The sequence below is a fragment of the Carassius carassius genome, chromosome 48 (genome assembly GCF_963082965.1).
Source record: "Carassius carassius chromosome 48, fCarCar2.1, whole genome shotgun sequence".
NCBI lineage: Eukaryota > Metazoa > Chordata > Actinopteri > Cypriniformes > Cyprinidae > Carassius > Carassius carassius.
In genome coordinates, this window is record NC_081802.1 from 15,398,045 (window position 1) to 15,414,368 (window position 16,324).

At 43.6% G+C, this 16,324-nt stretch overlaps 2 pseudogenes; both read left to right on the plus strand.

Moving 5' to 3' along the window:
• Positions 1-4,376: 4,376 nt before the first annotated feature.
• On the plus strand, positions 4,377-6,468 carry LOC132131563 (zona pellucida sperm-binding protein 4-like; annotated as a pseudogene).
• Positions 6,469-12,044: 5,576 nt separating this feature from the next.
• LOC132131581 (zona pellucida sperm-binding protein 4-like) lies at positions 12,045-14,136 on the plus strand (annotated as a pseudogene).
• The last annotated feature ends 2,188 nt before the right edge of the window (positions 14,137-16,324 follow it).

Here is a 16,324-nt window from a genome sequence, read left to right on the forward strand (position 1 = left end):
TTTGCGATCACATGTGGAATTTTACTGCTGTAAAAATATGCTATTTATAGCCTTTTACGTCGCTGCACAAGTTAGCATTTCAGATGTACATTTTTAATAGTTATAAAAACGCCCAAAATCACATACCAACCATTAACTAACGTAATCGTGTGTTTATTATTTGGATATTTCATGGGTACAGAGGTTTCTCTGTGTGGTTGTGGTCAGATATCGACACAGAAGTGTACAGGAAATGCATCATGGGTAGGATGGGGCGGGATATGATGCACAGTTATGATGGACAAGACACGGGCGAATCCGGTCTCTGTCAGCGCGCACACGGAAGACTATTCACACAGAGACAGGGCTGGGAGCGGATCATTATCATCAGATCACGTAAATCAGTGGAAAATGATTAGAAATGAGGATTCTGACTGAAGAAATATGAAGTAAACATCAGTAAATATATCTCTGTGTATATGCAACTTTTGACTATAAACCCTATTTGAACACAAACCACTGCAGACGTGACTGAATATGAATGCTTGGTGAATTTCTATTCTAAAAATGACTCCTATTTATTTTGTACTCCTGACATAAATGACGGTCACTGCAACAATGTTTTATCAAAACATTGGTCAAATATCGAAGCTAGAGTCTTTAAACTTTCAACTGATGCACCGTTTCTCCAGGTCAAGTGAGAGAGTGATGTTTAACGTACTGTGAAAGTAAAACAATAATCTGGGGCCGGTTTTTTGGGGTGGAGTATCCCTTTAGTATTGAAACCGCCCAAGATGTTGCACAAGTGACAAACCAACAGTTTTCAAAAAAGGTCATTCACTGAGAGTCCAAACATTAGTTCTATTTGGGTGTCATTTCGTCAATGATTTTTCAGAATTCTAACTGACCTGCTACTGCACAAAAAACCCCTTACGTCAGTACAGGTTCTGCAAGTTTGGCACACCAAATACTACACTGAACTTAAGCGATGCCTGCCGTTTTCCTAAAATGTAAAGCCTATAAATAACCCGTCTGAAGGTGGAAAATGTTGTGCCAGTGTTGATACTGGGAGTGCGCTTCTATTGTACATGGATTTGTTCAAGGAAGGGGACGTTCACACAGAACTCTTTTGGCACAAGTGCCAATTAACAGAATTCCCTTTACAGTACTCCTAAAAAAGGGAGCTCACAGCAGGTCCCTTTAAAAGGTTTATTAACTTCCCTTACGAGAAAAGGGAGCCTTTCCTTCTGGCAAGAGAATAGGTAGAGTAGGACTACCCACTTCCTCGCACAAAATCAATTGGTTAAACTAGACAAGAAAAACAGAAACAAGAATAAGTTTGCTCCCCCACATTTATTGAAGACCAGCTAAAGTCTTCTTGTGCTCTTGAACCACTACAGGACCGAGCGAGGCCTTCCCTTCCCACTGAAGGCCTAGAAAAAGCAGACACCAAAGTTAAGTGCTTGAAGGGTCAAAAACCAAGCTTAAAAGCACCTTCCTACCTCCAAAAGGAGAAGCAGCAGTTCCACCATCAGGACCACATGTTGAGTCACAGCAACCACAAACCTGGTTGTTCCCATCAGCAGCAAGCCACCTGCAATACGAAAAATCAGACTTGGCACCTTTAATGTATTCGTAAGTGGCATGAACATACCCATTGGCAAAGGAACAGGATTTGTGGAGCGCGTCACTAGGTGCAGAAGCAAGAGTGGCCTTCAGAACACACGTCATGTAGATCTGCAAGAGACACCACGGGTAAGGGGACACAAACCAAAGCAAATGGGAGAGGTCATTCTCAAACACTCATACATACAGAAGGACTGGATCCCCCCTGGAACATGAAGGCCTCCAGCTGGAACCGGATTTTGTCTTCCTGGGATCGAGGCATGAAGCGCGAGCTGGAAGCTGTGACCTTGGCATCCACAAGACATCTAAGGAGTAAAAAGTAGTTGTCAGGGACAAAGTGGTTACAAGGAGCAAACGCGAGAACAAGTCAACTCTGCAGCATCTGGTGACATGAACACACCCATGATTCTCAATGAACCAATATCTCGGAAGGGCGTTCACATCAGGTACTTGGGTGGCCACACAGCTGTCCACAAACACACGCAGAGGGACGTGGTTGTATACCTTCACAGATGCCTCAACATTAATAACGTCACCCAGGAAGTAGGAGTTTGAAGGCCTCTCATAGGACCAGTCATCTGCAAGAGGGAAGAACTGCTTAGGTACAGCCTCGTTCAGAAGGCAGAAGGTCTAGAGAAACTGCACAAACCAGTCATGAGCTTCAGGGAGAACACCAAGACTTCTTCACCAGCCTCCGTTGAGGCATAAGGGACCCAAGTTGGCTTCAAGGCACTACTGCTGACATTTTGAAACCTGCAGTTCAAGAAGTGACCAATTAAATGGGCTTCCAGTTCCACCACTGCAAGCAATGCCACAAGTCACAAAAGGTCACTTACCTTTGATAGTGGCATTGAACTCCAATAACTGCACCACCTGCACGGGTAATCGGAGTGCCAGCAAACGCCTCAGGAGTGTAAGTAAGGGCAAAGGTGTAGACAAGCTCATCCTTGGTCATCTATAGGAGACTGACGTTGTTACCAAGAGGGTTCTCCGAAAAAGAGAACCCATTCCAAAAGGCATCTTAGCAAGTCCTGCCATAACACTTGGTTACCCGAGTAAGCAGTTATTAAGAGTCTTTCCCACTATAAGAGAACCGTCCCATGGATGGTTCCCTGAATCTAGAACGTCGATACCAAAACAAGGGCCTATTTTTAGTAGGGTTCAATAAATCTAGTAACACTTAACAGCTCTTACCATCAAGACACTGTTGCAGTCCTGCAGTTCATTCTCAAAGAAGAGCACCTTAGAGCCTGGGACCAAACCGACAACAGGACATCCTCCCAGAGTCAGACCAGATGGCTGGATCAGTTCACCATTGCTAAACAAGTCCTGCTGTACCTCCACATGAATCCGGTTCTCACCGCATTGAATAGCTACACTACTGGGGGTCACAGGTTGCCTCAAATGGAAATCCACCGCCATCTCACTCGGCACTTCTGGAACAACGGGGAACCTCCAGTCCAAAGGCTTCACTGGACCCTGCAACACCTGCTTCTCCTGAAGACCAAGAGGCTCTTGTGCAAATCCTCTGTAGTCGAGACTCTGAAACGGAGAGGCCTTCTGCAAAGTGTTCCCGAGCACTTGAGAAGAAACAGGCACTCTGGAAGCTGGATACAATTGATGCTTCTTGCTTTTCGGACTTTGACTGGAACTCAAACTTCCAAAAGCATTCTTCAGATCAAACACCACAAGCACAACCAGCACTAACACACATTGCAAAAGACCCATCCTGACAAACGTTAACACAATACCCACCAGTGCTCGTCTTTGCCATTAAGTACAGCTTTGAATTTAAGCGGCTCCTCCCCTTTCAGCTTGATTGATTACCTTTGGACCTCCAAAGGTCTCTGGACCTGTAATTAACAAATGAGAACGTTCTGGAATGTCACTAGCCAATGGAAGGCTTGAAAAGGATCTGAGATTTTCATCTACACTCATTCACAATTTTACAATTAAAGTTTGACAGTGTGTCTATGATAGACAAAGAATGTCATTACAAAAGCGCCTGATATGACTCAAATAATAGAGAATATTCATAAAAATCTCTCTCTCTTTTAATGGATCCTCTGCAGTGAATGGGTGGCATCAGAACGAAAGTCCAAAGAGCTATTATAAATATCAAAATAATCCACAAGTAATTCACATCAATTACGGTCTTGTGAAGGGAAAGGCTGTGTGTTTATAAGAAACAAATCCATCGTTGAGAAATTCAAATTCAAATTATTGCTTCCAGCCAAAATATGAGCTCATAATCCCAGTTAAAGGTGCCATAGAATGCATTGATACTATATTTTAAATGATATCTACATAAAAGGTACGTGGCTTGGGTATGGGCAAAAATTCTCTGGAACGGTTTTACATGTCCATTTACAACCCTGGGATTTGTCCCTAGAATTATTTGGAAGGGTCATGAACAATAATGTTGAGCTCTGCTCTGATTGGCTGTTTCACAGCGCGGATCTCTTCTGTCCAGCGTGAACGATGGCGAGATTAGGCATTAAAACCTGATATGTTTGAGCCTGTATCAGACGAAGATAAAGATTTGGAAAGAATGTTTAGCGTCCGCGTGAACGAGGCTTGAGAGAGTTGTCAGTGAAGATGTGGACGCAGCCTCTGTGTTGCTTTTATAAGCGTTTTTTCTCAATAAGAATTGAATCTTGAGATCCAATGAGAATCACCCAGTTGTTAATGAAGAGGGAGGGACTATCGTTAATTAGCTGAAATCTGTAGAATACAAAAAGACCAAAGGGCAGTAGCTTCACTTTGTGTTTAGCTGTTGAACAATGGCTGGAAGTTGGTGTTTGGCTCAGATTTTGGTGGTCTGTGCTTTCTGTCATGCTGTTCCACAGTGGAGTAAATCGCTTCAGGATGCTCAAGCTCTGATGATCCAGCAAACTGACCAGCAGTTTCAGCTCCAGAAGCCAGTTCAACAGCTAACTAACCAGCAGTTTCCGCCTCGGAAACCAGTTCAACAGCTAACTAACCAGCAATTTCCGCTCCAAAAGCCTGTTCCACAACTACCTACACCGCAGTTTCCGCTTCAGAAGCCAGTTCCACAACAACCTAAGCCGCAGTTTCCGCTTCAGAAGCCAGTTCCACAACAACCTAAGCTGCAGTTTCCGCTTCAGAAGCCAGTTCCACAACAACCTAACCCGCAGTTTCCGCTTCAGAAGCCAGTTCCACAACAACCTAAGCCGCAGTTTCCGATTCAGAAGCCAGTTAAACAGCAGTTTCAGAAGCCAGTAGTGCAGGCAGAGCCCCTTGATAAATGTGCTGTAGCTGATTCTGAGCAGATCCAATGTGGTCTACCTGGGATCAGTGGTGCTGAGTGTGAAGCTATCAACTGCTGCTTTAACGGACAGCAGTGTTTCTATGGGAGGGCAGGTAAGCGTTCTCCATCTTATTCTGTTCGTGTTAAACCGTTTCTCTGAATTTAACCTGCTCTTGTTCTAGTGACTGTCCAGTGTATTCGAGATGGTCAGTTTGTGGTAGTGGTGTCTCGAGACGTTACCTTGCCTCGACTGAGTCTGGATTCGGTTCATCTACTGGGTGGAAACGACCCACCTTGTGCTCCTGTGGGGTCTACACCTTCCTTTGCTATATACCAGTTCCCTGTGACTGCATGTGGCACGAGCGTGATGGTTAGCAGCTGCTACTGGTTTTATTCTGCATCGCTTGGACTGGATGCTGACACCGTTTCTATTCACAGGAGGACGGTGGATATGTGGTGTATGAAAACAGAATGACCTCATCGTATGAAGTGGGGATTGGACCATATGGTTCCATCACAAGGGACAGTCATTTTGAGTAGGTGATCCATGACTTGGTGTGACCACTAATCCCTGATAAATGCTACAAGCTCGCTGTGTGTCGTCCAGGTTTCTCTTCCAGTGTAGATATTCGGGAACTTCCGTGGAAGCTCTGGTTGTGGAGGTCAACTCTGTTCCTCCACCTCCACCAGTAGCTGCTCCTGGACCTCTCAGGGTGGAGCTCAGACTGGCCAATGGCCAATGTGTCACCAAAGGCTGTGCTGAAGGTAAGGTCTTGTCCTGTGTCTGCCTAAAGCCTTTCAAACTGGAGTCTGGTTAAACCCCAGTGTTGTTCCTCAGGGGATGAGGCCTACACGTCCTACTACAGTGACGCTGATTATCCCATCACAAAAGTCCTGCGAGAGCCTGTGTATGTTGAGGTGCACATTATGGAGAGGACTGACCCCAACATTGTCCTGATGCTGGGACGTTGTTGGACTACTTCAACCCCCAGTCCACTCAGTCTCCCCCAGTGGGACCTTCTGATCGACGGGTGCGTGTACAGCCAATCTTCATCCAGTTAGTCTGCTGGGAGACCCTTTCTAACCTTCTCTTTTGTCTTCAGATGCCCTTACCAGGACGACCGCTATCTGACCACACTGGTTCCAGTGACTGGATCGTCTGGTCTTCAGTTCCCAACCCACTACAAGCGCTTTGCTGTGAAGATGTTCACATTTGTAGATCCAGCCTCACTGGCTGCTCTGCAGGAAACCGTATGCCCCCCTTTACTTGAACATTTGTGTATTTACTACTTGTGGATTCTATGACTTGAGCCTCTTTCTTCCCTGTCAGATCTTCATCCACTGCAGTACAGAGGTGTGCCATCCATCATCTGGCTCTTGTGAGCAAAGCTGCACCAGGAAACGTGAGTTCTTGCTTTCTCTCGACAAAAAGGAACTGAGCATTTTAGAAGTGCGTTCTCACTTCTAACACTTCTCTTTCAGGAAGAGACACTCGTATCAAGGCTGTCTCTGGGGAGCAGACTGTGGTTTCTAGTGGAGAAGTTACTCTGGTCATGTAAATCTAGTGTTTTTAATAAACCGTGCAGAACCCTGAGGTATCTCTTTGTCTATTGTTTTGGTTGGGCAGAATCCGGGATTACATGCCTCTTCCCAGTTGTTTTTTCCTCACACTATTAAACCAAGGTTTCACAACCTTTTGTAAGGTTGTGCATTCCTTTATCCATCCTCCAGTTGTTAACCTGGGGCAGCACAAGGTTCCCCTTTTTTAATTTGTCTTCCAAACCGTAGTTTGGTTCCCGATATTCACAATATAAAGTTATGTGGATTACTTGCGGCTTTTGTTTTAAATCCAACTCAAATTGCTGAGCTCAAGTTTTAAATGGAAATCAATTCTCGACTGTCTTGAAGCAAACAAGAAACCGTGTCAATTGTCCTCAACTCAAAGTAATGATATTAAAGGGATCCTCCTCCCCAAAATGAAAATGGTGTCACTAATCACTTACCCCCGTGTCGTTCCAAACCTGTAGAACCTTCATTGGTCTTTGGGACCCAATTTAACCCCTTACTTGTCACCCCCCATTTTCAGCATGGAGACACGAATGACATGCCCAAAATTAAAAGGTTGCTGCTAACGAGTCTTTCTTACTAGATACATAATCAACATCTGTTCACAAAGCTGACACCTCAAAGTTTACTGTTCAGGAATCAGAATTACTCAGACGGTTATAATAGAGATATATGTAAGCTGAAACATGTCAGTAAAAATATTAAAAACCTATTTAAAAGTGACGTAGGATATGATTTTAGATACATAATGAAGCTAAAGCCACAAGTCTACTAATACTTCATTTTGATATTTCAGAATATAATCTCACAAAGTGTGAAATTTATGAAACCTTTTCTAAGACCGTGTCATGTGTGTTTTTAGAGAAGGCTAGTAAAATTGATTTATGACTCCTGGAATGCGATCATCTCTTGTTGGGACCGGCAAAACTGCCCCATTCATGATTCTATTGTTGTTACGAAACGAGCCTTTCACACATGGGCCAGGTATGACACAAAATCCTGATTCTTCATTTATCATTATGCCAGTATACATTTACCCCACTATTATCAAAAGCCTTACTATAAAAATACAACAAAACATTTTCTTACAACCTTTGACAAAATGATTACAAAATGCATTATGAAGAAGAACTGCACCTGCTATGTAGCTGCATTAGAGCTAACGTTAGCATCAAGCTACATAAGACTATTCATGAAAATTAACCGATTGTTTGTAATAACCTCCTTTTGCGATCACATGTGGAATTTTACTGCTGTAAAAATATGCTATTTATAGCCTTTTACGTCGCTGCACAAGTTAGCATTTCAGATGTACATTTTTAGTAGTTATAAAAACGCCCAAAATCACATACCAACCATTAACTAACGTAATCGTGTGTTTATTATTTGGATATTTCATGGGTACAGAGGTTTCTCTGTGTGGTTGTGGTCAGATATCGACACAGAAGTGTACAGGAAATGCATCATGGGTAGGATGGGGCGGGATATGATGCACAGTTATGATGGACAAGACACGGGCGAATCCGGTCTCTGTCAGCGCGCACACGGAAGACTATTCACACAGAGACAGGGCTGGGAGCGGATCATTATCATCAGATCACGTAAATCAGTGGAAAATGATTAGAAATGAGGATTCTGACTGAAGAAATATGAAGTAAACATCAGTAAATATATCTCTGTGTATATGCAACTTTTGACTATAAACCCTATTTGAACACAAACCACTGCAGACGTGACTGAATATGAATGCTTGGTGAATTTCTATTCTAAAAATGACTCCTATTTATTTTGTACTCCTGACATAAATGACGGTCACTGCAACAATGTTTTATCAAAACATTGGTCAAATATCGAAGCTAGAGTCTTTAAACTTTCAACTGATGCACCGTTTCTCCAGGTCAAGTGAGAGAGTGATGTTTAACGTACTGTGAAAGTAAAACAATAATCTGGGGCCGGTTTTTTGGGGTGGAGTATCCCTTTAGTATTGAAACCGCCCAAGATGTTGCACAAGTGACAAACCAACAGTTTTCAAAAAAGGTCATTCACTGAGAGTCCAAACATTAGTTCTATTTGGGTGTCATTTCGTCAATGATTTTTCAGAATTCTAACTGACCTGCTACTGCACAAAAAACCCCTTACGTCAGTACAGGTTCTGCAAGTTTGGCACACCAAATACTACACTGAACTTAAGCGATGCCTGCCGTTTTCCTAAAATGTAAAGCCTATAAATAACCCGTCTGAAGGTGGAAAATGTTGTGCCAGTGTTGATACTGGGAGTGCGCTTCTATTGTACATGGATTTGTTCAAGGAAGGGGACGTTCACACAGAACTCTTTTGGCACAAGTGCCAATTAACAGAATTCCCTTTACAGTACTCCTAAAAAAGGGAGCTCACAGCAGGTCCCTTTAAAAGGTTTATTAACTTCCCTTACGAGAAAAGGGAGCCTTTCCTTCTGGCAAGAGAATAGGTACAGTAGGACTACCCACTTCCTCGCACAAAATCAATTGGTTAAACTAGACAAGAAAAACAGAAACAAGAATAAGTTTGCTCCCCCACATTTATTGAAGACCAGCTAAAGTCTTCTTGTGCTCTTGAACCACTACAGGACCGAGCGAGGCCTTCCCTTCCCACTGAAGGCCTAGAAAAAGCAGACACCAAAGTTAAGTGCTTGAAGGGTCAAAAACCAAGCTTAAAAGCACCTTCCTACCTCCAAAAGGAGAAGCAGCAGTTCCACCATCAGGACCACATGTTGAGTCACAGCAACCACAAACCTGGTTGTTCCCATCAGCAGCAAGCCACCTGCAATACGAAAAATCAGACTTGGCACCTTTAATGTATTCGTAAGTGGCATGAACATACCCATTGGCAAAGGAACAGGATTTGTGGAGCGCGTCACTAGGTGCAGAAGCAAGAGTGGCCTTCAGAACACACGTCATGTAGATCTGCAAGAGACACCACGGGTAAGGGGACACAAACCAAAGCAAATGGGAGAGGTCATTCTCAAACACTCATACATACAGAAGGACTGGATCCCCCCTGGAACATGAAGGCCTCCAGCTGGAACCGGATTTTGTCTTCCTGGGATCGAGGCATGAAGCGCGAGCTGGAAGCTGTGACCTTGGCATCCACAAGACATCTAAGGAGTAAAAAGTAGTTGTCAGGGACAAAGTGGTTACAAGGAGCAAACGCGAGAACAAGTCAACTCTGCAGCATCTGGTGACATGAACACACCCATGATTCTCAATGAACCAATATCTCGGAAGGGCGTTCACATCAGGTACTTGGGTGGCCACACAGCTGTCCACAAACACACGCAGAGGGACGTGGTTGTATACCTTCACAGATGCCTCAACATTAATAACGTCACCCAGGAAGTAGGAGTTTGAAGGCCTCTCATAGGACCAGTCATCTGCAAGAGGGAAGAACTGCTTAGGTACAGCCTCGTTCAGAAGGCAGAAGGTCTAGAGAAACTGCACAAACCAGTCATGAGCTTCAGGGAGAACACCAAGACTTCTTCACCAGCCTCCGTTGAGGCATAAGGGACCCAAGTTGGCTTCAAGGCACTACTGCTGACATTTTGAAACCTGCAGTTCAAGAAGTGACCAATTAAATGGGCTTCCAGTTCCACCACTGCAAGCAGTGCCACAAGTCACAAAAGGTCGCTTACCTTTGATAGTGGCATTGAACTCCAATAACTGCACCACCTGCACGGGTAATCGGAGTGCCAGCAAACGCCTCAGGAGTGTAGGTAAGGGCAAAGGTGTAGACAAGCTCATCCTTGGTCATCTATAGGAGACTGACGTTGTTACCAAGAGGGTTCTCCGAAAAAGAGAACCCATTCCAAAAGGCATCTTAGCAAGTCCTGCCATAACACTTGGTTACCCGAGTAAGCAGTTATTAAGAGTCTTTCCCACTATAAGAGAACCGTCCCATGGATGGTTCCCTGAATCTAGAACGTCGATACCAAAACAAGGGCCTATTTTTAGTAGGGTTCAATAAATCTAGTAACACTTAACAGCTCTTACCATCAAGACACTGTTGCAGTCCTGCAGTTCATTCTCAAAGAAGAGCACCTTAGAGCCTGGGACCAAACCGACAACAGGACATCCTCCCAGAGTCAGACCAGATGGCTGGATCAGTTCACCATTGCTAAACAAGTCCTGCTGTACCTCCACATGAATCCGGTTCTCACCGCATTGAATAGCTACACTACTGGGGGTCACAGGTTGCCTCAAATGGAAATCCACCGCCATCTCACTCGGCACTTCTGGAACAACGGGGAACCTCCAGTCCAAAGGCTTCACTGGACCCTGCAACACCTGCTTCTCCTGAAGACCAAGAGGCTCTTGTGCAAATCCTCTGTAGTCGAGACTCTGAAACGGAGAGGCCTTCTGCAAAGTGTTCCCGAGCACTTGAGAAGAAACAGGCACTCTGGAAGCTGGATACAATTGATGCTTCTTGCTTTTCGGACTTTGACTGGAACTCAAACTTCCAAAAGCATTCTTCAGATCAAACACCACAAGCACAACCAGCACTAACACACATTGCAAAAGACCCATCCTGACAAACGTTAACACAATACCCACCAGTGCTCGTCTTTGCCATTAAGTACAGCTTTGAATTTAAGCGGCTCCTCCCCTTTCAGCTTGATTGATTACCTTTGGACCTCCAAAGGTCTCTGGACCTGTAATTAACAAATGAGAACGTTCTGGAATGTCACTAGCCAATGGAAGGCTTGAAAAGGATCTGAGATTTTCATCTACACTTATTCACAATTTTACAATTAAAGTTTGACAGTGTGTCTATGATAGACAAAGAATGTCATTACAAAAGCGCCTGATATGACTCAAATAATAGAGAATATTCATAAAAATCTCTCTCTCTTTTAATGGATCCTCTGCAGTGAATGGGTGGCATCAGAACGAAAGTCCAAAGAGCTATTATAAATATCAAAATAATCCACAAGTAATTCACATCAATTACGGTCTTGTGAAGGGAAAGGCTGTGTGTTTATAAGAAACAAATCCATCGTTGAGAAATTCAAATTCAAATTATTGCTTCCAGCCAAAATATGAGCTCATAATCCCAGTTAAAGGTGCCATAGAATGCATTGATACTATATTTTAAATGATATCTACATAAAAGGTACGTGGCTTGGGTATGGGCAAAAATTCTCTGGAACGGTTTTACATGTCCATTTACAACCCTGGGATTTGTCCCTAGAATTATTTGGAAGGGTCATGAACAATAATGTTGAGCTCTGCTCTGATTGGCTGTTTCACAGCGCGGATCTCTTCTGTCCAGCGTGAACGATGGCGAGATTAGGCATTAAAACCTGATATGTTTGAGCCTGTATCAGACGAAGATAAAGATTTGGAAAGAATGTTTAGCGTCCGCGTGAACGAGGCTTGAGAGAGTTGTCAGTGAAGATGTGGACGCAGCCTCTGTGTTGCTTTTATAAGCGTTTTTTCTCAATAAGAATTGAATCTTGAGATCCAATGAGAATCACCCAGTTGTTAATGAAGAGGGAGGGACTATCGTTAATTAGCTGAAATCTGTAGAATACAAAAAGACCAAAGGGCAGTAGCTTCACTTTGTGTTTAGCTGTTGAACAATGGCTGGAAGTTGGTGTTTGGCTCAGATTTTGGTGGTCTGTGCTTTCTGTCATGCTGTTCCACAGTGGAGTAAATCGCTTCAGGATGCTCAAGCTCTGATGATCCAGCAAACTGACCAGCAGTTTCAGCTCCAGAAGCCAGTTCAACAGCTAACTAACCAGCAGTTTCCGCCTCGGAAACCAGTTCAACAGCTAACTAACCAGCAATTTCCGCTCCAAAAGCCTGTTCCACAACTACCTACACCGCAGTTTCCGCTTCAGAAGCCAGTTCCACAACAACCTAAGCCGCAGTTTCCGCTTCAGAAGCCAGTTCCACAACAACCTAAGCTGCAGTTTCCGCTTCAGAAGCCAGTTCCACAACAACCTAACCCGCAGTTTCCGCTTCAGAAGCCAGTTCCACAACAACCTAAGCCGCAGTTTCCGATTCAGAAGCCAGTTAAACAGCAGTTTCAGAAGCCAGTAGTGCAGGCAGAGCCCCTTGATAAATGTGCTGTAGCTGATTCTGAGCAGATCCAATGTGGTCTACCTGGGATCAGTGGTGCTGAGTGTGAAGCTATCAACTGCTGCTTTAACGGACAGCAGTGTTTCTATGGGAGGGCAGGTAAGCGTTCTCCATCTTATTCTGTTCGTGTTAAACCGTTTCTCTGAATTTAACCTGCTCTTGTTCTAGTGACTGTCCAGTGTATTCGAGATGGTCAGTTTGTGGTAGTGGTGTCTCGAGACGTTACCTTGCCTCGACTGAGTCTGGATTCGGTTCATCTACTGGGTGGAAACGACCCACCTTGTGCTCCTGTGGGGTCTACACCTTCCTTTGCTATATACCAGTTCCCTGTGACCGCATGTGGCACGAGCGTGATGGTTAGCAGCTGCTACTGGTTTTATTCTGCATCGCTTGGACTGGATGCTGACACCGTTTCTATTCACAGGAGGACGGTGGATATGTGGTGTATGAAAACAGAATGACCTCATCGTATGAAGTGGGGATTGGACCATATGGTTCCATCACAAGGGACAGTCATTTTGAGTAGGTGATCCATGACTTGGTGTGACCACTAATCCCTGATAAATGCTACAAGCTCGCTGTGTGTCGTCCAGGTTTCTCTTCCAGTGTAGATATTCGGGAACTTCCGTGGAAGCTCTGGTTGTGGAGGTCAACTCTGTTCCTCCACCTCCACCAGTAGCTGCTCCTGGACCTCTCAGGGTGGAGCTCAGACTGGCCAATGGCCAATGTGTCACCAAAGGCTGTGCTGAAGGTAAGGTCTTGTCCTGTGTCTGCCTAAAGCCTTTCAAACTGGAGTCTGGTTAAACCCCAGTGTTGTTCCTCAGGGGATGAGGCCTACACGTCCTACTACAGTGACGCTGATTATCCCATCACAAAAGTCCTGCGAGAGCCTGTGTATGTTGAGGTGCACATTATGGAGAGGACTGACCCCAACATTGTCCTGATGCTGGGACGTTGTTGGACTACTTCAACCCCCAGTCCACTCAGTCTCCCCCAGTGGGACCTTCTGATCGACGGGTGCGTGTACAGCCAATCTTCATCCAGTTAGTCTGCTGGGAGACCCTTTCTAACCTTCTCTTTTGTCTTCAGATGCCCTTACCAGGACGACCGCTATCTGACCACACTGGTTCCAGTGACTGGATCGTCTGGTCTTCAGTTCCCAACCCACTACAAGCGCTTTGCTGTGAAGATGTTCACATTTGTAGATCCAGCCTCACTGGCTGCTCTGCAGGAAACCGTATGCCCCCCTTTACTTGAACATTTGTGTATTTACTACTTGTGGATTCTATGACTTGAGCCTCTTTCTTCCCTGTCAGATCTTCATCCACTGCAGTACAGAGGTGTGCCATCCATCATCTGGCTCTTGTGAGCAAAGCTGCACCAGGAAACGTGAGTTCTTGCTTTCTCTCGACAAAAAGGAACTGAGCATTTTAGAAGTGCGTTCTCACTTCTAACACTTCTCTTTCAGGAAGAGACACTCGTATCAAGGCTGTCTCTGGGGAGCAGACTGTGGTTTCTAGTGGAGAAGTTACTCTGGTCATGTAAATCTAGTGTTTTTAATAAACCGTGCAGAACCCTGAGGTATCTCTTTGTCTATTGTTTTGGTTGGGCAGAATCCGGGATTACATGCCTCTTCCCAGTTGTTTTTTCCTCACACTATTAAACCAAGGTTTCACAACCTTTTGTAAGGTTGTGCATTCCTTTATCCATCCTCCAGTTGTTAACCTGGGGCAGCACAAGGTTCCCCTTTTTTAATTTGTCTTCCAAACCGTAGTTTGGTTCCCGATATTCACAATATAAAGTTATGTGGATTACTTGCGGCTTTTGTTTTAAATCCAACTCAAATTGCTGAGCTCAAGTTTTAAATGGAAATCAATTCTCGACTGTCTTGAAGCAAACAAGAAACCGTGTCAATTGTCCTCAACTCAAAGTAATGATATTAAAGGGATCCTCCTCCCCAAAATGAAAATGGTGTCACTAATCACTTACCCCCGTGTCGTTCCAAACCTGTAGAACCTTCATTGGTCTTTGGGACCCAATTTAACCCCTTACTTGTCACCCCCCATTTTCAGCATGGAGACACGAATGACATGCCCAAAATTAAAAGGTTGCTGCTAACGAGTCTTTCTTACTAGATACATAATCAACATCTGTTCACAAAGCTGACACCTCAAAGTTTACTGTTCAGGAATCAGAATTACTCAGACGGTTATAATAGAGATATATGTAAGCTGAAACATGTCAGTAAAAATATTAAAAACCTATTTAAAAGTGACGTAGGATATGATTTTAGATACATAATGAAGCTAAAGCCACAAGTCTACTAATACTTCATTTTGATATTTCAGAATATAATCTCACAAAGTGTGAAATTTATGAAACCTTTTCTAAGACCGTGTCATGTGTGTTTTTAGAGAAGGCTAGTAAAATTGATTTATGACTCCTGGAATGCGATCATCTCTTGTTGGGACCGGCAAAACTGCCCCATTCATGATTCTATTGTTGTTACGAAACGAGCCTTTCACACATGGGCCAGGTATGACACAAAATCCTGATTCTTCATTTATCATTATGCCAGTATACATTTACCCCACTATTATCAAAAGCCTTACTATAAAAATACAACAAAACATTTTCTTACAACCTTTGACAAAATGATTACAAAATGCATTATGAAGAAGAACTGCACCTGCTATGTAGCTGCATTAGAGCTAACGTTAGCATCAAGCTACATAAGACTATTCATGAAAATTAACCGATTGTTTGTAATAACCTCCTTTTGCGATCACATGTGGAATTTTACTGCTGTAAAAATATGCTATTTATAGCCTTTTACGTCGCTGCACAAGTTAGCATTTCAGATGTACATTTTTAATAGTTATAAAAACGCCCAAAATCACATACCAACCATTAACTAACGTAATCGTGTGTTTATTATTTGGATATTTCATGGGTACAGAGGTTTCTCTGTGTGGTTGTGGTCAGATATCGACACAGAAGTGTACAGGAAATGCATCATGGGTAGGATGGGGCGGGATATGATGCACAGTTATGATGGACAAGACACGGGCGAATCCGGTCTCTGTCAGCGCGCACACGGAAGACTATTCACACAGAGACAGGGCTGGGAGCGGATCATTATCATCAGATCACGTAAATCAGTGGAAAATGATTAGAAATGAGGATTCTGACTGAAGAAATATGAAGTAAACATCAGTAAATATATCTCTGTGTATATGCAACTTTTGACTATAAACCCTATTTGAACACAAACCACTGCAGACGTGACTGAATATGAATGCTTGGTGAATTTCTATTCTAAAAATGACTCCTATTTATTTTGTACTCCTGACATAAATGACGGTCACTGCAACAATGTTTTATCAAAACATTGGTCAAATATCGAAGCTAGAGTCTTTAAACTTTCAACTGATGCACCGTTTCTCCAGGTCAAGTGAGAGAGTGATGTTTAACGTACTGTGAAAGTAAAACAATAATCTGGGGCCGGTTTTTTGGGGTGGAGTATCCCTTTAGTATTGAAACCGCCCAAGATGTTGCACAAGTGACAAACCAACAGTTTTCAAAAAAGGTCATTCACTGAGAGTCCAAACATTAGTTCTATTTGGGTGTCATTTCGTCAATGATTTTTCAGAATTCTAACTGACCTGCTACTGCACAAAAAACCCCTTACGTCAGTACAGGTTCTGCAAGTTTGGCACACCAAATACTACACTGAACTTAAGCGATGCCTGCCGTTTTCCTAAAA